The sequence below is a fragment of the Sus scrofa genome, chromosome 13 (genome assembly GCF_054392235.1).
Source record: "Sus scrofa isolate SSC_HxYL_T2T_F1_AM1 chromosome 13, Sscrofa_HxYL_maternal_Yorkshire_Landrace_v2.0, whole genome shotgun sequence".
Taxonomy (NCBI): Eukaryota; Metazoa; Chordata; class Mammalia; order Artiodactyla; family Suidae; genus Sus; species Sus scrofa.
In genome coordinates, this window is record NC_139395.1 from 38,913,819 (window position 1) to 38,940,954 (window position 27,136).

The 27,136-nt window shown below is 42.1% G+C and overlaps 1 protein-coding gene and 1 long non-coding RNA gene across 14 annotated transcripts in view; one reads left to right on the forward strand and one right to left on the reverse strand.

The window, feature by feature from the left end:
- The window catches only part of MOBP (myelin associated oligodendrocyte basic protein), a 48,365-nt gene extending 36,174 nt beyond the window's left edge, over nucleotides 1-12,191 (forward strand). For 5 of the 12 annotated variants that reach the window (XR_014822789.1, XR_014822791.1, XR_014822786.1 and 2 more), the window contains 2 exons: nucleotides 9,108-9,160; nucleotides 9,279-12,191. The gene's annotated coding sequence lies outside the window, so the exon portion shown is untranslated. Of the gene's footprint in view, nucleotides 1-300; nucleotides 1,199-9,076; nucleotides 9,161-9,278 lie in introns of those variants that run through there. The other 7 variants (XR_014822787.1, XR_014822796.1, XR_014822797.1 and 4 more) reach the window with 3 other exon arrangements.
- LOC110256426 (uncharacterized) overlaps nucleotides 1-27,136 on the reverse strand; it is a 51,334-nt gene that overhangs the window by 12,373 nt on the left and 11,825 nt on the right. The window contains exon 4 of one of the 2 annotated variants that reach the window (XR_014822805.1): nucleotides 22,848-26,738. The exons of the other annotated variant lie outside the window; for it this stretch is intronic. This is a non-coding gene — a long non-coding RNA (uncharacterized LOC110256426). Of the gene's footprint in view, nucleotides 1-22,847; nucleotides 26,739-27,136 lie in introns of those variants that run through there. 2 annotated transcript variants of the gene reach the window in all.

Sequence of the window (27,136 nt, forward strand, 5' to 3'; positions counted from 1 at the left end):
TGAAAAGGACTTTGACCTCAAGCATGGGCTCTCTATCAGGGCCATGGGAACTAACCCCCCTCCTAACTCCACTGTGGTTGTACCACAGTCCCTACACACATACACATGCTGGGGGCGGGGCAGGGTTGTCCCCAGGTTAAATGGAGGACCCTTAGATCACTTTTCAGTCCTGTGAAATGTAGTCTGCACATGCATGTGTGAGAGTGCGTGTTGTGTGTGTGTGTGTGTGTGTGTGTGTGTGTGTGTGTGTTGAGAAACTTGGCTTTGGGAGAATACCTCTGGGCTCATTTTCTCTCCCAGGCGCAATTGCTGAAGAGCCCCTCCAAGTCCATGCCCCTCGAGGACCCTGGCCACTGAAGCTGATCATGAAAGAAGACTGAATTCCAACATGTTCCCTTCAGGGGCTGACCTTGACTTAGGGTTCCATTGTGTGCCCAGCAGTGGCGGTGCAGGAGCCCCTCCTGGGCTATTTTCTGTACTCAGCTCAGAGCTGAGGGAGAGGGTGGAGGGGATCCATCTTTCTTCAGGCTCCACTATGGTCCATTCCAGAAGCCATTCAAACTTGTTTTAAGCTGGCTGATTTGCTTATTGGCTTCAAAAGTTGGAATTGAAGGGTGAAGGATGCAGGCAACAGATCCTTCCCCCACTCCTCCTCCACCCCTCCGATCCTTCTACTCAGGAGGCCCGGGGGGTGGGGGGAAGTGGAGCCAAACCCTAACCCAAAAGGTATTGAGGCTCACTGTTCTTCCAGACTTAGTCTACTTTACTTGTGACTCAGAAGCCCTTTCCCTACCCAGCAAGACCACACTCTCTTGCTTCCTTCTCTTTTCTCTTTTTGTACCTGTAAACAATATATTGTCATATCTATTCAATGCTTGTGCCCACCTCAGGGCTCTGTTCTTGCTGTTCATTCTGCCTTGATGTTCTGGCCCAAGATCTTTGCTCTAATGCCTTAAGCTCCATTATCATCTCAGAGAGGCTTTCCTTGGAAATTCAGTGTGGTTTCCATAGCTACTCTCTATCCCATCACTCTAGCACTTATCACCCTCTGGAATTACCTTGTTCATTTATTTACTTATTTATTGCTTGGGTCCCCTCCTCTTCCTCATGTAAACTTCATGACTGCCAACACCTGTTTACTGCTACACTTTAAGTTCCCAGCACTAGTTAAGAGCTCAATAAATGCTTGTTGACCGCATGGATGTTTGCTTGTTATTTTAAAAATGAGGATAATTTTCCAAAAGTTTAGATACTTTTGAGAAGTCAAAGGTATCTATTTAGCAACAAGGAACTTTGTAGGGTGACTTTGCAGGGCATCCTCTGTGGGAATAAATGGGAGGTGAGGATAGGAATTCATGAAGGTAGTTGCAACTCCCTCAACTAAGCTGGATCATGAAGGGAAGCAGAGGATGGGGCAATAGCTGGAGTTTTCCATGAACTCAGCTGACACTTGGGCATGTCAGATGTTGCTGGGAAGGAGGCAGCAGAAGGTGTAAGAAGAAGGAGGAGGAGTTAACTGATGGAATCAGGAACTGAGGGCGATTTTGGGAGGAATCCAGGGCAAAGGTGAGGAGATCAGGCACAGAGCAGGGATCCCTTCTCACTGGAACAAAGGAAGGAGGGAAGGAGAGCATAGATTCTGGTGGGTTTGCAGGGTCAGTGGCAGGAGCTTGAAGCAATTCCTATTTGTGGCTTTGATTTTCTTTTGAAGAGGGAGGTAAAGTGGCCATTCATAAATGGGGGGTGAAGGGGGTGATGCTTGGGGTTGGAGATATGAGGACAGTGGAGAAGATTATAAAGAAATCAGTTTATCTAAGGTCTTTGAAATCTTCCTAGATAAACCTTTCTTCCAGATGAAAGTCATTAATTAATTAATTTACAGTGCAAGGTCTATTTTCCCCCTAAAACGTTACCTACAATTTCACATTTAGATGTAAATCTAAGATCTAAAGCTGAGACCCATGCGATCTCAAGAGGGAAGGTATGAGTTGGAGGGAAAAAGGCAGAGTCTAATCTCCTCAAGGAATACAGAATCACAAGGAAGCTTTCACTATGGGAAGCTGCAAAAATGCTGACAGATCACAGTGAGATGGGACTGTGCTGTGAGACAGTAATTTGCTTAGTGTCCACCTGGGCTGCTGTTCTAACACCAGAGAAATGTGAAAACTCAGGACTGGAGGGCTGCTTGCCTGACCCCATAGCACATGTCTCAGCTCTATTAACAGCATCACTAAAAGGCACTTACTATTTCTGCTTAAATAGAATGAAGTATTATTATTGACAAACATGATGTTGTTGATCCAAGAGTGGGGTGTACATTTGTAACTTGGAGAGATTTTGCATACTTACTCTTCTTATTGGTAACACAGGTACACACTTGCAAGAAGGCTGTTAAGGATAGTGATAGAACTTTCTTTTTATTGAAGATCAACTATTTATGTTTATAAATGGGAAAAGTTGGTTATGATCTCCATGACCACTGAAACCATAATTTTGACCTTATGGCTATTATGTTATGACCTAGAAGTTGCCAAACTGAGCTTGGTGTAGCCCTGGTGTAGAGAGGTCCCCTTAAATGATGAGAGGGAGGTGGAGCCAACAGGGGACCAGGCCATCTCCATGTCAGTTACTGCAGCCTTTAGGGTTTATGGTGACTTCTAATTTTTAGATAAAGGGTCCCATTGTGCTGAACAAGTTGGCAATACCTACTTTCATGCCTGAGAGCAAATATTGATAGAATACATATGTTAGTAATTTTCTAAATGGTTTCTTGAATTGAAGAATATATTTAGAGTGTTTCTTTAACTGAAGAGTGCAGCAACAGAATGACAATGGAAGAGTGCCTCACATCATAGGTCTGGGTTAGTCGACGGGTATTTCAGTGACTACTAAATCTGCCTAAGTAACAGTTCACCTACCACCAAGTTGAGTGTTTTGACTTTTGAACAAGGTCTATCCAAACTATGGATGAGCAGAAGAACATAGATGAGCAAATAGTCCTCATGATTATTCATACACTTTTCCTTTTAAGCAAACAGATGTAAAAACATTATATTCAACGTGGATTGTGTTCAAACACATCTCTGTTGCACATGCTACATTAATTATATAAACCGTGTTAATAGTACATAAAATTGAGGAGAGTGGAGAAAATGAAAGACAACAGCTCAAGTTATTTATATATATAATATAGCTATTATATTATACATTATATATGTTTATATATTATATATTGTGTATGTATATATATATTAGCAAATCAAATATCTATCAGATTTGGGTCATTTGGTTCAAAAACATCTCTTAACAATGAAACTAAGTTCTAAAATAGAACTTAATCTAATTACTAAAGTAACAGTCACATTGGATTTTGGAGCAGTTGAACCATCCTAAAGGTCATAGCTTGAGGTTGGAAGCTTTGGGGAGCCAGTAGTGATATCTGGAGAAGCTCCTCTCTGGAACCCAAAGGCTATATGTATTTTTTAGAGACAGAAAGATGGACAATCTCATGCAATTAGGGTCAAGAAAGAAGATGGATTCTTGGGAATGTCTGGGTCCATGTTTGAGAAGGTGGCTGATGGCAGTTGAAGAATTTTATGTGTTGAGTTAATGACAGATGTTCCTGATAAAAACAGGAAGTTACTGACTTTAGCATTAGCCAAAGCAGCCCTCCCTGAAGAAAGTAAGAGCTCCTGGGGCCATTACTTTGTTAATGAAGCCACATCAGGGCCAATATAAGAGGCAGATGTTTTATCACATACTGAAAATATTCCCTTGGCCCAGGTGGTGGTCCTTGTGCAGTCCCATGCTGAGCTCTAGGCAAATCTATTTGATTAATGATGAAGTGGAGATATCCCTATGGTGTCTACCATCAATGAAGGTGGGGCAGTCTGTCATTCAGAGGGTGTGGGATTCAATAGACATTTTGGCAATTTTTTATAGTTAAGTCATGTTTGCATGCAGAACAGAGGTAGTTTTTCCTGACCTGTCATAGGTCCCTCCACCTAGGTGGCAGCCCAGGCACAAGGAATTCACTTTTAGGCATGCCTCTTCCATAGCAAGGAAGAGGGGATGGGCACAGTGAAGCAGAGTGCCCTCGTCTTCATGAGGAATGTGCCAAGGCAGCCAGCTTGGGTCCCAGGGCCTCTCAGTGATGGGAGTTAACTTAGTGATCTTGCTGGATTTGGCTTATTTCTGAGCTCTCTGAAGTACACTCATCTTTGGCTTTGCCATCTGCAATTTCTGTCTCCGGAAGGGAACATCTCTCTTCTCTCCAGGAAGAAATCTTGATGCATCAAAAAGAAAAAGCTTGGTGTCTTGGGCATTTTTTTCCCTGCATATGGTGAGCCAACAGATTTTACATAATCTATTTTCCCTATAATTCATCCTCCATTTCTTGAATTCTCTGTGAACATTCCCTTCTGCAGCTGACAGCTTCTGTTCTTTCTCTTCTGGTTTATAAACTTTCTGAGTCAGACCCTTTAACAGAATCTTAGTTTTTTGCTGATGGAGATCATTAAGGATCTTTACTGCCAGCTGCAAGATTTTGCATTTATTTTCAACTAGAGATTTTGCTGCAAGCAGTGAAAAAAAAGGGGGAATCATTTTCCAACTTTTTTCTTCCAGCTGATACCTTGCTGACACCTCATTATTTGGCTTGGAATGTAAATAGTTTCTGTTTTCTTCAACTCTTGTTAATGTGGATTTTGGTACCCAACTTTTCTGACTTTTCATCTTCTTACTGTGGTAATCTTCCAACCTAATCTTTACTTTTAAAATGATCCTGCTCATTTCCTTCCCTGTGATTTTTCTCCTCTGATGCAAAGATCATGATTAAGTTGTTTCAGCTGCAGAGCATATTTATGGAGAACTCCAACTCCATTATTTTTCTATGTCACAGTTCTTCCTGAGACTTGAGATCTTATCTGGTTTGCTTACTGATCCAAGTGGGCAGGGCTGGGAGGGCAGAAGGGGACCATAGCCTTCTCTATACTCTGCCCCCCACCCCCAACTCTCACCTCTTACTCTTCTCCTAGCTCCTGTCTTCCTCCTATCTCTTTCCCTCACTCGTCTGTTTTCCTACAGCTTAAATTCACAGAAGATCTTGGTATTTAGATCTCTAGCAGAGCTGCTAACAACTTTATGCACTTTTATTGCTCTGGGTTTCACACTGTCTTCACTATCTTCTCCAGATCTTGTTCCCAGCTGCCAACTCAGATTATGCCCAAACCAGAATCACTTTGATTCATGCAGGTCTCCACTGTCATGTGACCAAGAATGACCCTAAGAGGGGTGCTGACCAACATCCAGGTGCATTCTGGCTCCGGGTCTCTCCAATCCCAATTTTCTTCACTTCCCCAAATGGCCTGGTGCAGATCTGCTCTCTGGACTGTGCATGGCTATATCATTGTAGAATCTACTTCATTAACTTGCTTTCACCTACAGTTTTAATTTGCTGCTACTTGCATTGCCTTAAGTCTCCAAAAGTGCTCAAATACTAGTTCTCAGGTGATACCTTCCCTTTTCTTCTAGTGTATGTGAGCTCTTGAGATCCTAATAGGAGAATCTCTGGAGTCCAAAGGAAGAGACTTAGGAGCATTTGGCACCAGACATGTGTTTGTATGGGTGGGTGGGGGGTTCTTCCCTTTATGTGGCTTCTTTCCTTCTGCTGCATCATGTGCTCTGGGAGAGGTTATTCCTTCTTCCATCCCCTGATTCCCTGTCTTCCTCGTGAGCAAAATCATATGCAGATGAGAGGTACAGGGCTCTTGGCAGGGGTAAACCCTGTGGTACTCCTTGCCCAAACAGAATAAGGTTTAGTTGGCATGACATTCCAATTTTTTCTCTCTTTCAACTTGTGAAACTCAAGTTACTGTGAACATGAAAATGCTTTAGTGTACATATATCACCCAACAGGACTTCATAAATCCACTTCTTAAGGCAGCTCTGTTTTCTGAACACTTCTAACCCCTCCCAGGATATAACTGAATTAAAACAATGTTATATAGTGGCTTTCTCATACAAGGAATGCATTATGCCAATGAACTTGTTTAACCCAGGGTAAAAATCAGGCGTGTGTGTGTGTGTGTGTGCGCGCGTGCGTGCGTGTGCATGCACAGGTGTGTTTTCTTTCTTAATAGATAAATCATTTGGTCTCAAAATCTGAGCCCCCATTTAAAATTTTTAGGAGATTACCTTTGCTCTCCACCGATTTTTTTTTTTTTAGGAGCATTCCTTCCCCATGGAACCCTGGTGCACTAAACACTTTTATAGTGATATCTAAAAGATCAAAACAAAAGAGTCTGTCCTCAAGTTCATGGAAAAGTCTGCTCATCACTAGAGTCACTGGCTAAGAAAGTCAATATTTTCTGAATTAATAAATAATCAAGTTATATTAAAGAAAAATTATTTAGAGATATACTGAGTATTATGTAATTAAAGACTCAGAAATGAAAATCCCAGCCATCAGGCAGAGAGCCCAAACAACAGCATAAGATGCTCAAGCTCACACAACTACTCCAGAGGCTAGCTGAGCACACCTAAGAGGATGCAACCAACTCCTCCGTCCATATGGGGCTGGATGCCTAGACACACAGCTGTATTTAGTGTAGCCTAAACTAAACGTTGGCGAGTGCTCCCTTTATTGGCTGATGGTCTTGCAGGTGGGAGGGTGTGGGCATGGGTCTGGGCCAAGGGCATGGGATCAGGGCAGCTCTCACACTCTCAGCAGAAGTGGAAGTGTCCATGGCAGCTATCACTTTACCATTGTTAGGAGAGCTGGTTCTGAATGAGGGATATGAAAATCCCTGTGGTCAGACCCCTGTTTGAGTGTTACTGGTTATGGGAACTTGAATAAAATGAAGCTCTTTAGGCTTCATTTTTATAGGTGAGGACAATTAAATAGCTAATGAGCATAGAGCTGGCACATAGAAAGCACTCAGTAAAATGGAAATATGATGCTCATTCTCATATGCATAGTTCTCATCACCATTTGTATTTACCTCTTGCACTTATTTGTATACTTTCCACTTGTTTCCACCACTAGAATGCAAGATTGAGGACCATGGTTTCACATCCCTGTGTTGTCTCTTGTCCCCCTTGATTATATGATCTGGACAAATGTCATTTTCTAGGGTTTATGAGAACAGCTTTGAAAACATGGTCTTGAATCCCCTTCTGACCCCTTTTTAAACATCCATATCCACCATGCTATTGACTTTGCAGAGTATGGATTTGGTATACTTGCCACTCTGTTACGATGAACAGTCTTTACCTAGAGATGTGCCATCTTTGCAATTCCTTTTTGAAAGATGATAATAATAGAGTTCCCTCAGTGGTTAATGAACCCAACTAGCAACCATGAGGACGTGAGTTCAATCCCTGGCCTCTCTAAGTGGGTTAAGGATCCGGCATTGCTATGAGCTGTGGTGTAGGTCGCAGACGCGGCTCAGATTCCTCATTGCTGTGGCTGTGCTGTAAGCTGGCAGCTACAGCTCTGATTGGACCCCTAGCCTGGGAACTGCTATATGCTGCAGGTGCAGCCCTAAAAAGACAAAAGACAAAAAATAAATAAATAAAAAGAAAGAAAAAAGATAATAATAATGATGAAAAGCATCATCATGAAAAATAAGTATACCATTTCTTAAGATGCATGCAGTAACAGCTTTTACCCAAAAGGTTCTATATGCTGTAAGACTCTTCCTCCTAAAAACTTTCAGGTTGCTCTCGTCCTCCAGCTCATTTACTCAGGGGTTACATCTGTGACTTAGACAAAAATGTGATTATTTTACATGCCCTACCCTAGTCAGGAATAAAGCATTTCATTTGAGGGGCTGCGGCCAGAGACGCTATGGCAGAGTAAGACTAATGTGAGCTATTGTCATCTGCTCAGAGCAAAAGATGAAGGTAGAGTCCTTCCTCTGTTGCAGGCCCTCTGCCTTCATTAGTCAGAGTAGATGATATGATGTCAGATCCCCACATGGATCTTTTGCTGCTATTCCACAGAGTAACTCTTATGACCAAGGTGCTTGATTTTACTTAAGCCAACCAAGAGCTGGCTTTCAGAAAATAATGATCTATTAAATGTAATTCTTTGATTTTTCAAATGATTTTTCCTCTGCTCTGAGAAATATTTATATGAGTATTCCTATTTAGGCTTTATATTTATAAAGTAAGATTTATATTTATAAATTAATATTTATAAAGTAAGATTTCATTTGAATATGTTAACCTCTCAGTATATTATTTATTTTTTTTTATTTTTTTGTCTTTTTTTGCCATTTCTTGGGCCGCTCCCATGGCATATGGAAGTTCCCAGGCTAGGGGTCGAATTGGAGCTGTAGCTGCTGGCCTACAGCACAGCCACAGCAACGTGGGATCCAAGCTGCATCCACAACCTACACCAAAGCTCAAGGCAACGCTGGATCCTTAACCCACTGAGCAAGGCCAGGGATCGAACCCACAACCTCATGGTTCCTAGTTGGATTCATTAACCACTGAGCCACAATGGGAACTCCCAACTTCTCAGTATATTATACATGTGAATTTTTTTTTAAATTATCTGACCACTTTTTAGCCATCTAGAACTCCAGGAACGTGGTGATCAAGTAGAGTACTGAACACAGTACTGCTTATTGACAGTATAAGCCAGTCTGCTTACTGACATAGAACAAGGCCTGGAGCCATACTGGGCTGAGAAAAGGATATGCTGGTCCCATCCTTTGGACCTAGAACCATGCATGCCCCATGGCTGAGCAAACTGAACAAAGCTCCCCAAGGTGGGGCGAGCTTGAGGAATATGAACAATCTGGTTAACCAAAGCATGTTCCCTTGCCAAGTGGTGTATATAATCCTGGGATAGAACCAAAGGGTTCTGGACAAGGGAAGGGACCCATCATGTGACCAGAAGGCATGAAGTTCTAGGATGTGCCCAGCTTCAGACACCTACCCAGCCCTTCAGTCACGGAGCTATATCTGTTTCTGAAGAAGGTGGTAAAGGTCAGTTGAGGATGCAAGACACAACCACTGGGAGAATAATATAGAGTTCTAGCTTGATGGTTTTTTCCCCCCCTCACAGCATTTTGAAGATAGTGTCCTGTCATTTTCAGACTTCTATAATTGCCAATGGGAAATATGTTGTCAGTCTGCTTGTTCTTCCATTGTAAGTAAATTGTATTTTCCCTTTGGTTACTTTTAAAGTTTTTCTCTTTGTCTTCGGTGTTCTGAAGTTTCACTATGATGCCACTAAGTATGGATTTATTTTTATTTATTTTGCTCAGGACTCAAATTTCTTCAATCTGAAGATATGCATCTTTCTTCAAGGATGTGCAAAAAAAGATATTGTACAACCATCATAATGGCAAAAATTAAAACTTATCAAGTGTTGGCAAGGATATGGGAAAAATTCTCATATGCTACCAATGAGAATTTATAAATGATTACAACATTTTTGGGGTGCCATCTGGGGGTACTAGCAAAACAGGATAACCTAAGATCAAGCAATTATAATTTTAGGCACCAATCCTGAGAAAACTTGCATTCATAGAAAAAGGAGATACATGCACATCTGTTCAGTGAAGCATTGTTTGCCGTTGGGAAAAAAAGAGAAAGAAATTAATCAAAATGTTCAATAGGAGGATATATGAATCTTTAACATAATTTTCAAAAATAAAATCCTGAACAGCAGTTAAAACAAATGAATCAGATATACTCACACAAGGTAGGCAAATTTGGAAGACAAAATGAGAAATATAATAAAGTAAAAAGTAGATGATAAATGCAACACAATTCCCTATGGATAAATTTTAACCACCCACAATACTATAATTGCCCAATATGTAGAAACCATGAGATTTCACATTTTCTACAATGCACTAAAATAAAAAAAAAGGAAACAGGATAAAAGGCAATCCAAGAAATATTTATCCTCTTGGAAATCAAAAAAGAAGATCTAAAATAATTCCTGGTTTGAAGAAATAACAGAAATTAAAAGCTACATAGAAATGGTCAACAGTATTAGCCAGACACAGATGTGTTCGTGGAGCTAAGGGAGACTAGTGATCAGTCCGGGGTCTCTCCAAGGTTACAAGTCTTAGAAAGCAAAGATACTTGTTCTGAGTCCATTTTTTTTCTGGGTTTTCCTGTGGCTTCTGCTGGTTTCTGACATGGGGAAAAGGGGGGAAGAGTTAGAATGTACCCCTCTCTCCATCTCTCCCAACCTTCCTTTAGTAACAAGTAGGAAAGCACAATAGAAGATAAAAGAACGTAGTAGAATGTAGAGGGATGTAACATGGGCAATGTTAGGTGGACAGAAGTTCAGAGCAAAGGAGAAGGCATGGGGGCAGTGTTGTCTGAGGGCTGGGGTCGAAATGCACAGGCAGACACCTGATGCACCAACAAGGTCATGGATTTCTGTCCTTGAGTGAGGGCAGCCAGACCCAGCCAAGCTCAAAGGGCAAGTGAGGATACAAGAGCAACACCAGAGGAAGTCCTGCTCAAGGTGTGGGGCTGGGGTGAGAGGGAGTGCCAGGAGAAGTGGGGAAGCATGCTCGATTCAGCTGAGCTTTAGCTCAGAAAACCATGCTCCTGGAAAGAGGAACCTGGCCAAGTACTGTTCCAAGGCAGCGGGAGGGCGAAGCCAGAGCATCCTGCTTCTTCACGTGGGGAGGCCAGTTCTCTGTGGAAGTGGCAATACAAAGGCAGGGGAATTGAACTACTCAGAGCCTTCAGGGAGAAATATTTCCTGCCCAAATTCAGGTGCTAAACAAACAACAAAATGAGAACCTCTACTATGAAGAGTTTCCAACCATGAGATATCCGAGGACATTACATTCCTGGGAATAAAGCCAGGGGTGCCATGACAGACAACTAGAAAGAACAACTTAGTGGGCCAGCCCCACTCCAGTAAGACCCAAGGAGGAAACTTCATATTCCTTTAGCCTGTTTTAGCTTTTGGCAAAGCCAGACCCCATGCTCCAAGCTTGCTGGGTTCTATCCTCCATATCATCCAGAAGATACACTGTTACTGCAGAAGGTGACACTGAGGAGAGAGCGTGGTGTGTATTTATTCATGTAAAAAAAACCCTGGGTATAAGCACAGCAATGTTAATAACTAGAAATTACTGAATTTTCTATGTTGTCTGTTGTGGAAATAAAGCCCTCTGGGGATGGATCAAAAATATCTGGAAATTACTTGAAACTGGTGAATAACTAAATGGAATGATAACTAAAATGTACTGTAATCCAATTGTATTTTTTGTCCTTTAAGGGTTGTTTCCGGGGAGCACTATGCAGTGAATGTTACAAAAATGACATAAAACTCCAAAAGCTACTCTATGTAAATTTCTTGAGTGGGAATTCTCATGATGTTTGGCATATTACTCTGATAATTGTATATGTCAATTGGTTTTATGTTCTGACATTTTGACCGCTTTGGGGAAAAATGAGGTGTATACCCAGAGTTTTCCTGGCAAATGCTTAAAAACTGGCCTTCTGGGTGGAAAATTCTGATTGATGGTGTTTGCCAATTTCCATGGTGTAAATACTACTTCCACTCTGGCTGACTGCAAGCTATGAATGTGCTATCATTGAGTGCAGAACTGGGAAAGGATGTGCAATGTGGACACTTGTGAGTCCATACAAGCCACTGTATATACCCAGGAGCCTGTGTGAAACTACAGTTTTTTACTAAAAATGTTGCCCCATAAATATACAAAGGTACCAGCGGAAGAAAAAATATAAAGGGAAAATAAATTCAAATTGGAAGCTCAAATGGAGAAAATAACAGGATTTTTTCAACTTTGTCTATATGCTACATTTTATTATTATATGTTTAAAAGAAAACAAAGTATCTATGTGTCATCTCCAGTGTTCTGAACTCTTAGTTTCTTTGGTGTTCCCTGAGATGGAGGCTAGGGTTTCTTTCCTTTCAGATATTGGTGCTAAGATGATGCTGTCCAAAGAATTGATGGGACCTGCTCACTGTGAAGCCAGTTTCAGGATGGCTGAGCTGAGAGTGGTGACAGAAGAAAAGATGAGGAGCCTTCTGAATTTGGGGAGGCAACACTTATATTTATATGTGTGGTTTGGTATGATAATATATTGCTTTAAAAGTTAATGCTAATGGAAACAAGAAAAAAGCAGTTGTTCAAAAATTGAAAAAAATGGATTAATAAACTCTTCTATTAGAGCAAGGCAAGAGGAACTTATTAAAACTGAGGTGAATTAGAAATATCAATAAGAATCCACGGGCATGTTTTTAAAGGAGGTTTATTTGTTCCATCCCTACAGTGATTTATGCTGTTGGATATTTTTGCTGCCATCTGCCTAGTTCCAGTTGGAATGTGGGACAAGCTTATTTGTAGAATTAGTGCTTATGGTTTCTAAAACTATTCTCCACTGCAAGGAACAAATGTCCTTGGAAGATAGTTGATTCCATATTTCTGGGCAGGGGAGAAAAAAAACCAGGATTCATTTGTAAATTCTAGACATTGAAAGAAAGCAAGGTGGCATAGGGTATCAGAGAGTCATAAATCCATAATGATGCAAAAGAGAAGATAAAACAGAATTGCCTGAAAAACAGTCTCTGAAATTGTTTACTGAAAAGGCTGTATTATTGATTAATAAAAATCATATGAGTTCTACCCCTAAGTTTTCATAAGCAACAGGGTGCAGATGAAGGATGCTACCTTTTTCTATAAGGAGATGAACCTGTAGCAGGACAGTCACTGGACAATATCAAAGTTCCAAAGATCTCCGTGAAATGTGACTTATTTAATAGAAGAGGATGCAAGTGGATTGGAGGGAACTGGGATTTTGGGTGAGTTAGGGGTGACCTTTAGGAGTTATTTCTCTTATCTTTCCAGCAATGAATTACAATCTTCCCTAAGTATTACCAGCAGTGGTTGCATAGCAGATAGAGGCATCCTCTGAAAACTGTTTTTGTTTTGTTTTGTTTTGTTGGGCTGCATGCGAGGCATGTGGAAGCTACCAGGCCAGGGATCGAACCTGTGCCACAGCAGTGACAATACCAGAACCTTAACCCTCTGCACCACCAGAGAATACCGAAAACTAAGTTTTATCAACTAGCCAGCACACATGCACTATTGCAGGTTATGGTGTGTTGCTTATGGTTATTCATCCAGTAATGATTCACTATATGTGCAAGGGCTCTATATCCTATTTCTATATTATTTTTATTAGCACATGGCTGTGCACCTCAGATGGCAAATCAGAAGCAGCTTTTCTACCCACAGTAGACCTCACCATGCCTTACCACAAGAAGAAAAAAATCATGTAGATGTCTGAAAATGTTAAGTGGGCCTTACCAAACAGGAAGCTGAGAGGGCAGTATTAGACAAAAGGCACGTTAGTGAAGTATCAAAGTGAGTTAGAAAGTAGAAGCAAAAAAGATAAAGGGAAAATTGTTCCACAAAAATGGAAATTTTAACTGAACTTCTTATTCTAAGGAGATTTTAAAATTAAAGTATAGGAAATAAGTGAAAAATAGAGAGTAGAATGATAAGGGGTAAGCTTGGTCATAAGTAGATGAGGAAAAAACATGCTCACACTAAACACCAAAAGTACAAAAATCAAGTGGAAAAACAGGTCAGTATAAGGCCATTTGTTTTGTGATAAAAGCAGTGAAGAAAAGGACATTTAGACAGGATTTGGTGTTTGTGACAACATCTGGCTCTTTGCAAAATCCTTATCTTTGACACATACTATGGTTTACACGAAATCAGAAGGAAACCAACTACCAACAGGTTTATCATCAACAAAGGAGAGATGGTGTCAACCACAAAAAGAGGAGGTCAAACCCTTCCCCTAAAGGAGGTGGGGGGGCTGTTTTGGACAAGATGTCAGCACCCTGTAGAACTGCCCAGTGAGCGGCGTGAAGGAGTATTGTATGGAAATGGAGTGGGGTTAAACCGAAGAAGGAAGAAAGGAGAGGAGGGCTTTTGGTTTTGTTTAAATATGTAAGTCCAAGGATGGGTGTTGGTGAGACTCTGAGCACCGTCCACAGTCAGACTGTGTCCATCATGTGGGACTGGCAGATGTGCCTTCCTTAGTTTCCTCTTCTCTCCCATGGGTGTCACTGTGAGAACCCACCCAGGAGCTTGTGAATCAAACTGGATTCATCGTGATGGAGAAAGTCTAATGCTCTAAACAAACTGCCCTCGTTGCTAACATCCCTGCAGGAAAGATGAGCCTTCTGGAGAGAGGGTAAAAAAGGAAGCTGTGAACACGTGAGCATCAACCTTGTCCTGGCTCTTTAAATCACTTAACACAATTTGTGGCCACTGGGGTGATACTACTCTGGACCCCGCTGGACACCTCTTGCTTGGATATATGTAAAAATACAGAAGGCTCTAGCTCCAGACCTTCGGTAAGGAGAAGCAACAGGGGCCTTGTCAGCTTGGAGAGAAGGGAAGGCAGACTTTACTGAGAATTGCTGAGGAAGCCTGGTGTGTCAACCCCTCCATAACCACTCAGAAAATCAGGGGTATTTTGTTGGGGATTGGAAGTTGTTTGGGAGTATTAATATATGTTGTCCCATTTCAAAAGTCACAAGCTGGTGAGTCCATAGTCAACAAATATTCCACATACAAATTCTCTCAAATTTACCCCTTACTCTCCCTACTCCCCGTGCTTTGCCTCCTTACTCAGACTGGATGGATTTTTATCCTGTAGTTTTGGGATGCTGTCCTGCTTCCATCTGAACTCTGTGTGGCCCAATCCAGATTTCCCTCCAGGTACTGGGCTTCTTTTTTTTTCTCTTCTCTTTCTTTCTTTCCTTTCTTTCTCTCTTTCTCTCTCTCTCTCTCTCTCTCTTTTTTTTTTTTTTTTTTTTTTTTTTTTTTTTTTTTTTTTTTTTTTGCTTTTTAGGGCTGCATCTGTGACATATGGAAGTTTCCAGGCTACGGGTCTAATTGGAGCTGCATCTTCCAGCCTACACCACAGCCACAGCAACACCAGACCTGAGCTGCATCTGCAAACTACACCACAGCTCACAGCAACACCCTATATTTAACCCACTGAGCAAGGCCAGGGATCGAACCTCTCCTCATGGATACTAGTCGGGTTTGTTACCACTGAGCCACAACAAGAAGTCCAGTGGCTTATTTTTGATACTGAGAATCTGGGCCCTCTCCTGCTTCTGGCTTTGCTCCTTTACCTGAATTCTGTTACCTATGGGCCTCCGTGCTCCCTCTTGAGATACAAACACACCATACTGATCGTCTCTCTCTGTTCTCTTACATACCAAGAGCATTTGCTCCAATTAATTCTTCACTAACATTATTTTTACCCAGAATGGATCCCATAGTTTCTCATAAGAGCCAGTAACATTTTGGAGTCAGCAGTGTCCTCACAGAGGAGATGGCATCTGAGTCTGTAGGACAATGAAAGTCGTACAATGACTCCTTTACTCCAGATTCGTTGGACAAGTACAGACATGAGAGTTTATCTAGTGCCACACATCTAACTTACAGGGGAAAAAACGAGTCCCAGAGAGGACGAATGATTCGCCCTATACTTCTCAGAGAAGCTGTGCTAAAAGTCACACACCCAGATTCAGTGTTCAAAAAAAAAAAACACTCCATCAAGAGCAATTTAGTGACATCATTCTAGAGGCTGTGAGGACAGATTCGAGCAGGGAGAGACTGGCAGGAAAAACATATAGGAGGCTGTTTAAAAGTCGAGGAAATAGTTGATGAAGGAGTGGACTCTAATGTCAAAAAAGGAGACTCAGAGTCATTTGCCTCACCAGCCCCATCTGCTCATCCCTATACTTCCCCGGGACCAGACGTTCCCAGCTGAGGTAACACTGTATATGGTTGTACAGAGGTAGGAAAGCCTCCAAAAGATGCAGCATGAATGGAGATTAGGAAGCCTTATAGAGGCAGAGCAGCAGATAAGTCCACCTCCATGGAATGAGGATTTCCTTGCAAAGCCTGGAAATGTTCACTGTACCCAAGAACTCAGCATGTGGCAAAGTTCCAGAAGAGGATCCAACACAGAGTGGAAATATTGAAAGCCCAGTAATAAAAGGAGTACAAACACATTCACTCATAGCTTCCAATGGACAGCACGATGGAAGCCATGAGGAGACCCTGGAGCAAGGTGTCCCAAACCACAGCTAAGCGCAGCGCTGCTCACACAGAGTGAGTGGGAGACAGGAGCTCAGGGAGCAGCCCCCAGAATGCCAAGTTATGCCCACTAGACTGAGCACACACAGAGCCTTAATGGTAACTTATAGCACCAGAGCCAACTCGCCCCACACTAGACAGTATTAGCTATTTAATTATAACCAACAGTGCTTCTGGGTGTGGTTTTGAAATAAAGTGAACTGTCCCCATGCCCAGCCCAGCCACCTACCCATTAGCACAGACCATATTAACACCATCCCCTACCCCCGCCTCCACTGACATGTATTAAAGATTTATTGAGCTGTGTCCTCTCAGGTATTTCACAATACCCTGTTAACTTCTTTACGCATAACACAGCAATTTGAGTAGCATTTTATTTATTTATTTATATTTTTAATTAATTAGTTAATTAATTAATTATTCTTTTTAGGGCTGTACCTGTGGCATATGGAAGTTCCCAGGCTATGGGTCGAATCGGAGCTGTGCCAGCCTATGCCACAGCCACAGCAACAGCAACACCAGATTCAAGCCGCATTTGTGACCTACACCAGAGCTCATGGCAATGCCGGATCCCCGACCCACTGAGCGAGGCCAGGGATGGAACCCGCATCTTCATGGATACTAGTTGGATTCGTTTCTGCTGTGCCACAATGGAAACTCCTGAGATAGTATTTTAAATGAGAAAAAAGTAAAGTTCTGAGACCCACTCCAAAGTCACATAGCTGATATTTAGAGGACCTGAGGTTCTGACACCCAGGCAAGCCCTCTTTTCCTGGGAAATCTCATGAACTGACACTCTCTGGTGTCCCCCTGGGAGGACTCAGCCGTGTCTTCCCTCAGGATGGGTGCTTCTGCTGTTGATTCCCCGCCCCCTGTAAGTCCTACATGCTGTCTGGCCGGTAGTGGCCACTGGTGGTGAGCAGTGGAATGACCCAGCTACTCCACACTTCAGATCCAGATGGCGCAAGACCCAAAGCCACAGGCCACAGCTTCAAATGGGAGTCTCTGCATTGAGTGAAATCTGGTACTGAACCATTTCTGGCCAGGCTCCTGGTTTGCACTGGATCCTGATTCCCCCAGGTATGTGCCACCCTCCTCAATCATCTTCATAAAAAATAGCCATCACTGGGAGTTCCCGTCATGGCGCAGTGGTTGATGAATCCGACTAGGAACCATGAGGTTGCGGGTTCGATCCCTGGCCTTGCTCAGTGGGTTAAGGATCCAGCATTGCTGTGAGCTGTGGTGTGGGTCACAGACGCGGCTTGGATCCTGCGTTGCTGTGGCTCTGGCGTAGGCCCGTGGCTACAGCTCCGATTAGACCCCTAGCCTGGGAACCTCCATATGCCGTGGGAGCGGCTCAAGAAATGGCCAAAAAAAAAAAAAAAAAAAAAAAAAAGACAAAAAAAACCAAAAACCAAAAAACAAAAAAACCTAACCATCATTTACTGAATGCTTTTAGGTGCCAGGCACTGAACTAAGCCCCAAAGATAGATCTAATTTTCACAATGACACTCTGAAATACCTAGCTTTGTAATCCAAGTTTTGTAGAAGAAATAAATCAGCCCAGAAACAATAAGTTGTCCAAGATTGCATACTTAGGCAGGAATGAGGCTGGGTTTTGAACCCAGTAGCCTACATCCTGGCTTTCTTGACCTGCCATCTCCAGGAGTTCTTGGTTTTGTCAAATTGGCTGACTCCAGAAACTGACCACAGGTCTTCTTCCTAGTTTTGACTCAGTGACTCACAGACACCGTGGCCTCCTCAACTTTCAGTTATGACCCTGTTTTCTGAACTGGTGATGCCCTTCAACTGGACACCTCCTGCCCCAGAAATTTCCTGAGGCTCATTAGCAACACTCCCTAAGTGTTCTGGTCTTACCTCTTTAGAAGATCTGCTAACCCCTTGTTCTAGCTGAGACCCACTCCAATGTTGAAAAGGAGGGCTAACGCCATTCTCAAACCAGGCATACCCTAAACTGCTGTTTGCTGTGTGAATATCTGTCTAGGCTATTTCCCATCTGTCAAAAAACCTACCGAAATCCAATACAAAATATGGGTTTATAGTGTTTTGTGTCAATCACATGTGTTATTTATGCTATACCAGGCTGAAGTAACAACTACTGATTAATGAGTCAAAGACAATCCACAATTTGTGCCCAGGCTCAGGTGACAGTCTTGAGCAGGTTTGTGGACACCTCTTCCCCAGGTAGACATTTAAGGACCTAGGATGAAAGAGGCTCTGCCATCCTCAGAACAGGGCTTTCAAGGTCACTACTGTCACGTCCTTCCCAATCAAGTGGAAGAAGGGAAGAGTGTGGAAGATGCAAAGAAAGGTTTTCATGGATCACTGCCACAAGCAGCACGTGTAACTTCTGTTCACATCCTATTGGCTGAAGTGCAAATTGCAAAGGAAGCTGGGGAGTGCAATCTGGTTGTGTGACCAAGAAGAAGAAAACCAGATTTCAGTGAACAATAAATTGTTCCTGCCACTCTCTACTTCTGATAAATAGTATTTGAACTTTCTTCTTCAGTTTGCTCTTCTGCATTCTCCTGAATTTAGTTCTTACATATTTATAGCTTTCTAACTTTATTGAGTGTGTTTTTTCTTTGTCTTCTAGCGAGGTAGCATAAAAGAGATTGAAGAAATGGACATAGTGAAAAATGATTTCTGTGTCTTTTATACATAGATAGGAAAGAAAAGGGGATGATGGAATGGATTTATAATGAGATCCTGCTGTGCAGCATTGAGAAAAATGTCTAGATACTTATATCGCAACAGAACAAAGGGAGGAAAAAAAAATGTATACATGTAAGTGTAACTTGGTCCCCATGCTGTACAGCGGAAAAAAATAAATAAAATTAAATTAAAAAAAAAAGAAAAGGGGACGATAGCAAATTTTGGGTTTTGTTTTCAGTTTTGCGAAAAGGCCTACATTTGGGTAACATTTACCAAGATTTTACAGATCTTGGGCTGTACCCTGGACATCATCTCCTTCTACATAGATAATCCTATAATTGTAATATGGGTAATCTGATTCCCTTCTGTGGTTATGCATGTCATGGATGTAGGAGACTGAGAAATGTCAGTCCATCCATGCTAACATGGAATTCCAGCTATGATTTTTTCATGAAGACAGAGCAAATAGAAGTCATTGTATTTATAAACATTTTTATCAACGGAACATTAAATGTAGTGTTTTTGTCATTTATCCTTAAGCATTATTCATCACATCATAATATATTCTATTCTGCCTTCCAGACTTGAATAAAGATTTCTTGATTTGAATTTCACTAAAAAGGTGTCACATTCATTATTGGGAATTCATATAATGGAACAATATGTAATACTTAGAAAAGGAGTGAAAGCTTTGTTTGTTGTTAGTGAAGAATCTCTGAGACATATAAATGAAGAAAGCAAGGTCCAGGGTAACTGAGATGATATAAAAACCTAGTTTAAAGAGCAAGTCCTGGTTGTTATCTGTAGCAAGTCCAGATGAAAGGGAATGGTAACATTGGTGGATGAGGATTGTTTTTGTTTCTGTCCCAAAGATAAAGTCAATAATTCTATAAGAGCCACGTAGTTGAGTTTCCACTCAGGGATTTCTGGTAAGAAAGGATCAAAATAAAACTCTTCAAAAAAAAATACACCTGGAATTTCAATATGAAGATATTTGTGTGAGACAGTAAGTAAGCTTCATCTCTTGTATATCTTAAGAGCCAGGGATTGTTTTCATTCTGCTCCAGGCTATTGAACCACTTTAGCCAGAAAACAGCCGTTGAATAGCACATTTTGGATTGAAAGTCATCAATAGTTACTATAGTGAAATAACTGGAGATGCTGTTTTACTGGTTTATGGCAGAGAATGACTCAGAGTGATCTTGTGGTTACAATGGAAAAGCCACAGTATTAGAGATCAGTTACTACCTGAGGGGATCAGGTTATGAATCTCTATACTGAGATCAGGATATCTGCTCTGTCTCTCAGCATGGCTGCAAGGAGCCAATCAAATGTGGTAATAAATAAAATATGAAAAATGCAATATCAGTAGAGTTGATATAACTTTTATTGAATACACTTACATTTAATGTTATATGATGTTTTTTAAAAAACAGTGGTCACAGATCTCAGTTTTCTTGTGTTCTGTACTGTCAGCCTGACTTACTACTAATTAGTCAAAACCATCCATGATGGTAGGCAGACTTGCACTTCAAGGAGAACTACCCTACACAGTAACTGTTTTCTTTTTTCATGTTTTTGATAAAAGTGCTTTGAAATCAAATATACTAGCCAGAGTTCACATGGCTTGCCTGATGATAGAGTCTTAGATCTGCAGCTGCAAGCTGAGACCCAAGATTGCTGATGGTGCCATTCTACTCTGAGTCTGAAGGCCTGGGAACGAAGAGAAATGACAGTGTCTCAGTCCCAAAGTTGCCAGGTTAAAGACCCAGGAAAAGACAATGTTTCAGTTCCACACCAAAGGCAGGGAAAACTGATGCCCCAACTCAACAGTCAGCAGTAGGAGTTCCCTGTTTTGAGAGAAGCTCAGCCTTTTTGCTCCAGGCTTTCAACTGATTGGACAAGGCCCACCTACACCAGGGAGGGCAGTCTACTTAGGCTACTGATACAAATGTTAATCTCATCCAAAACACACTCACAGACATATTCAAAATAATGTCTGACCAAATATATGGGCATCCTGTGGCCCAGTCAATCTTGACACATAAAATTAATCATCACTTCAGGTAAGTCTTGTTTTAAAATGATCTACTTGCAAAGGCAAATAATGACTCATTATACAGTAATAATTTTAGACATCCTTAATTCTAAAAAAAATCAGGGGTTATTTCAATTCCCCCAGAATTTGCTCTCCAAATAAATAGCCATTAGAGGGAGCTCTGGTTGTATCTTAGAAACAGAATTATCCTCTATGAATTGATAACATTAATGTGAAACTGTTTCCAGGTGTTTGTTGTTGTTGTTGTTGTTGTTGTTTTTGCTTTTTAGGGCCCCACTCGAGGCAACGCCGGATCCTTAACACTAAGCGAGGCCAGGGATCAAACCAGCAACCTCGTGGTTACTGGTCTGATTCGTTTCCACTGAGCCACAACAGGAACTCCTATTTCCAGGTTTTAATGGAGACACAGATAATATGTATTTAAAAAATAATTAAACTAAGAAACACTAAGTATCCTTTAACATCACCATTTTGTATATCTGAACTGAGACCAGACTGCTTCTTGGAATACAAGAGCTGAAATGATATAGAGGCAAAGCTCAGTAGAATAGAACAGGCTCTGGGCTGGAGTTTCAGCCATTCCATGAAGCAACTGAGTGGCCTTGAGTCAGTTTTCTCTCATCTCTCTGGCCTGGTTCTTCTCCTGAACAATGAAAATGGCAGAGATCACACAGTGGTATCTGTGGATGAGAGAATTCTAGGAGAATTACATTTTTTTTTTCTTTTCCCCAAAGATAACGTTCTTGAAAATGTTACGTTCTCAAAAGTTGATGGTCTTGAAAGACTTAACCAAGCTCTCATTCATATGGATGATACACTCACAGTCAACCCAGTTTTTGCCATGCAGTTTATGAGCTGTGTTGACATCATGTGGGCACCAAGTGATCCTTGTCTTGAAGTGACAGCTTTGAACTTTTAATCTGTTGCTAAGCCTCTTTTGGATGACTTTAGGCTGATGTTGTCAAAATGACAACAGTTGACTTACAATTACCATTGTACTCATGTTATAAAGACAAAGGTTCTCTTTAGCAAAGATAATATGCAATTGAAGGCTTTGTCATAGAATAAGGTTTTAGAGTCATAAGTCATTTTGCAAACTGAAAAGGAACCCTCCTACATTGCTGGTGGGAATGTAAATTGGTACAACCACTGTGGAGAATAGTATGGAGGTTTCTTTAAAAAAACCCTAAAAATAGAGTTACCATATGATCCTGCAATCCCACTCCTGGGCATATATCCAGAGAAAACCATAATTCAAAAAGATATATGCACATCAATGCTCATAGCAGCACTATTCACAACAGCCAAGACATGGAAAAAACCTAGATGTCCATCGACAGAGGAATGGATAAAGAAAATATGATACATATATATAAATATATATATATATAATGGAGTACTATTCAGCCATAAAAAAGAATAGAAGTGGAGGTAATTTAGACCAGGAAGCATATATATATGCTTTTTCTTTCTTCCTTTCTTTCTTTCTTTTTCTTCCTTCCTTCTTTGTTCTTTCTTTCCTTCCTCTCTCCTTCTTTTTTCTTTCCACCTACCCTTTCTTTCTTTCCCTTTTTCTTTCTTTCTCTTTCCTTCCTTCTTTCTTTCTCTTTCTTTCTTTCTTTCTTTCTTTCTTTTCTTTCTTTCTTTCTTTCTTTCTTTCTTTCTTTCTTTCTTTCTTTCTTTCTCTTTCTCTCTTTCTCTCTCTCTTTCTTGTCTTTTACAGCTGCACCCACAGCATATGGAAGTTTCCAGACTAGGGGTCGAGTTGGAGCTGCAGCTGCTGGCCGTAGCCACAGCCACAGCAATGCAGGATATGAGCCATGTCTGCAACTCACACCACAGCTCATGGAATGCCAGATCCTTAACCCACTGAGCAAGGCCAGGGATCAAACCTGAGTCCTCATGGATACTAGTTGGGTTCATTACTGCTGAGCATGACGGGAACTCCATGTTCCTGAATGATCTTTTTTTTTTTGTTTTGGTGCTTTGAGAGGAACTTACTTCTCATATTGTTGTTTCTTAAGACCCCATTGCAAATGGGAGAGGAAACATTGTCTCTGCACCCATATGTATACATGTGTGCACCTGCACATACATGCATACATACTGAACTTACCCCTAGTTGTTACCCCCGTCTTACCCAAACTTTCCTTTCTCTCCATTATGTATAGCCTGCTACTATGAGGAGGTAAAAGAAAGACAGAGATAGAGAAAGGAAGAGAGAGATAGAGAAAGGAAGGGGCTAGGGAGGCAGAAAGAAGGAAGGTATGCCAGACATGGACCCGGGAACAGTGGGCTCTCTGTGAGAAGTGAAGAGAAAAACAGGATACTGTGGCTTTCCTCCAGCTTCACTCCACATCTTTTAGTTTGTTTGTTTGTTTGTTTTTTAGGGTTGTACCCATGGTATACGGAGGTTACCAGGCCAGGGGTCGAACTAGAGCTATAGCTGCTGGCCCACATCACAGCCACAGCAAGGTGGGATCTGGATGGTGTCTGCAACCTACACCGCAGCTCATGGCAACTCTGGATCCTTAACCCTTTGAGTGAGGCCATGGGTCAAACCTGCATCCTCATGGATCCTATTCGGGTTTGTTCATTGCTGAGCCACAAAGGAGACTCCTTTTTTTTTCACATCTTAATTAAAACCAATAGACAACATGGCCAAGTACAAGTTCCTAAGCATCTGGTGCCTGTACTGAGCCTATAGCGCAGAGGGTGTGTCTCATGTATTAAACTTGTAGCCACAAAGCCTGTAACTTTGAAGTTCTATAGAACCACGTGAGACCCTTTGCTCTCTCCTACTGTTGTCCTTTAGGGATTAACAGGGGCTGAAGCCTGAGTGGCCTTTGGCTTTCTTCTTGGTTGGGTGTAAGTCGGTTCAGCCACAGTTTGATGGTTATTATTAATGTCTCTTGTCTAATCCAAGATTCCTTCACTGTAAGTCATACCATGATTTTATGTGCCACTAAAAAAAAGAAAAATAACAAACAGCACCAAGTACACTAGGACACAGGCTTAACAATGTCCCCACTCAGTGCATGGATGGGGCACACCAACTTTCCAGTGCTTTGAAATGCCTTTTATTGGTTCTGAGAGACATGGCAATTTCTCCTGCCTTTAGTCTCATTGTGATAAACCATCCTTGTATATTTATCTCAGTAACAAAATGTACCCACATTTCTTCTACTTGTGGGTTTCTAAAGCTTTTGGTTATTGCTTTGAAAGAAATATGAGATTGCAATCACTCCTTTAACAAGAATATCTGCTTCATTAATATAAAATATATACTCGACTGCTCTGTTTCCATGCCTTTTCTGCAAACACAAGGCATTTTTTTTTTGTTTGCCAAATTACAGTGAAATCTTTCTGAAGATATTTTCAATAATAGACTCAACATTTGTAGCTCTGACAATGCTAAAGCGACAATACTGGCAACAGCCCTGGCCAAGTTTGTTCATGATAATGACAATGGTTCTAGCTGCCAGACCAGGAATTGTGAGATACATCCTGATCTCACAAATGTTAAACCATGAAGGAAAAAAAAAAAGCATGTTTAGAATCAGCGAAATATCTTTTGTTTGTTTGTTTATGTCTTTTGTCTTTTTAGGGCTGCACCTGCGGCATATGGAGGTTCCCAGGCTAGGGCTCTAATCGGAGCTGTGGCTGCTGGCCTACACCACAGCCACAGCAATGCAGGATCCAAGCTACGTCTGTGACCTACACCATAGCTCATGGCAATGCCAGATCCTTAACCCACTGAGCAAGGCCAGGGATTGAACCTGCAACCTCATGGTTTCTAGTTGAATTTGTTTCCGCTGAGCCACAACGGGAACTCCCCAAGAATCAGAGAAATATCTTAGATCTACTTTATTGCTAACAGTTTTGCTGTTCCTTCTTGAGCCCTTTCTCTAGCAGCTCTGCCTCACACAAAGAGCCCTCTCACCTGGCCAGTGTGTGCCTGTACCCCTGAGACTCTGCAGTGACTCAGGAGACAGTAGGTGCTGGGCAGTCTTCTGCCTTCAGCAGCAGCATCACTGGCCTGACCACACATCCCACTGCCATTGACCTTCACAGAGAGGATAAGGAGCTGTCTTGCTGCAAGTACACAGAGCAGAAAGAAAAAGAATCCCCCTGTGGAGGGGGATCATTTGTGAGGCAGAAAAGAGGGATCATTTGTGAGGCATTGCATAGGCTTCCAAGGGCTGAATATAAAGTCAGCCAGGCTCAGGGGACAGAGTCTATTAAGTCAGAACCTGAGGTCTCTAACTCTTGGGCCATAAGACTCTCCTGTTTCTGCTTCTGATTCCTCCACCTAATAGACACTCAAAAAATATTTGAATGACTGTGGCTCCGGCTCACCATGGCAGCAGCATGGCCTGACTTTCCATGACCCAGCGTCTAGTCACAGGGTCTGAGTTTTGTAATTTACATTCCTAATAGAGAAACCTATTAGACTCAGCTCAGCCCATAGATTTGCCTCCACACCAGCTTTCCCCACCTCGGTTTTTGTCAGCTATGTCCAACCTCAGTCTATCCCTGCAGTAGGAACAGTGGGTAGGATCCCTTCTCTCCTCACCAAATGATATGGGCAGAAGAATAAGAAGTGGCCAACCCAGTAAGGTCTGTGCAGGTTTCAATCCTCATCAGAAGCCTTGAAAGATGCTGCATGGGCCTGGCTCAGAATTGGATTAATTCGTGTCAAGGAAAAACTCAGCTTCCATAGGAATCTGACTGTGGTGACCAGGCCATATCTGCTATTGCACAGGAAGAGAGGAAGGGACATGGGTCTGACTTTATCCCTGGTTTCAATGATGCTACCTTTTGTTTGATGTAGGCCTGCATAAACCTATCAGGTATGAATACTTTCCCTATGAACCAAGAAGGTATCTAAGACTGCAGCCTACCCCACCTGCCAGAGCCTCGTTATGGAATTCTGTGATCCCAAAAGCGATAAACAGTGGCAAAGTCAGGGTGGGATGGATATGAGAAGTGGGGAGGTACTTCTGGTGGGGGCTTGTGCATGGGTATGCATATGCAGGTATACTTTTCAGTAGAATATTTCTTTTCAAGGATTTGTAACATTTGTAGGATGAGTCCCATCATAGGCTGCTTGTGGCTTCCACCAGCACTGGCATCACCTGAGGGCAGATGTCCTGGTAGAGTAAACAGGACATCAACCTTACAGAAAAAAGTCACCTCTATTATAGACCAACGGTATGACCTTGGTTAGTTTCTTGGATGAGTCCACACTTTCAACCCCCTCTCCATAAAATGTGGGGCGATTGTGGCTTCTCGCCCAGCTGGCAGGATCCCTGCTTACAGAGAATGCTGTGTTGGGGAAACAAGGTACTCACTCTGTTATCAGTGCTATTTAAATGTGCTTGGCTGGGAGCCTTACCCATTATAGGATTTCTGCCTCGGTGCCCAACGCATTCTCTGCCCATAGACTGTGATACTGACAGTACATTTTGTTGCTGGCAGAGGTGGAAGAAACCCAGCAGGCTTCCTTTGGCCCAACAGACCTAACAGACAGCTTCGGGTTTCCCGCAGATGCTTATTCTAGAGAAGCATCACATTCACAGTCATCCTTCAGATGTTGACCATGGGTCAGCGTGATCAGGAATGTGGGGACGGTCAACCATGGATCTGCCTCCAGCAGCCCAGCCACGAGTTTCTGGGTCCAGAAGGGTCCAGGGTTCCATGCTGTGGGCAGACTCCTCCTAGGGAGCCACTGGATTCAAGTTTCCGAACAGCCTGTGGCTGAGTTCATGAAAGCAAGCATGTGACAGCATTTCTCACCGGCAATTCCTTCCAGTGGCAGAGAATTCTCAGATCTGACTCTATAGGATGCTCCTCTGAGAAGACGGGGAGGAATCTGTTTAGAGGATGCCAGGAGGGGCCCCTCACTCATCCTCACCTATTTCTCTAAACTGCATCTTGTTCACAAAGGAGATTTAAGGGCAGTGAGACAAAAGAACAAGGTATTAAGAATAAAAATAAAAGAGACTCAGAGCAAAGGAAGATGATGGTGGGGAAAAATGTGAAGGCTGAAGGGGCAAACCAGAGCACCGTGCGTTTTTCTCTGATGACTTTGTAAAAAATTGCCAATCACAGGCATTTAATGCCTCCCCTTTTCAAGGAGAACAAATACTCCCTAGGGACTGGCAGAGTTCAGTTCTGTGGGTTGGAGCTGGGTTTATTCTCCCCTCCCTCTTATTTTCAGGCCTCCTGACAGCCGCCCCCCCCCGCCCCC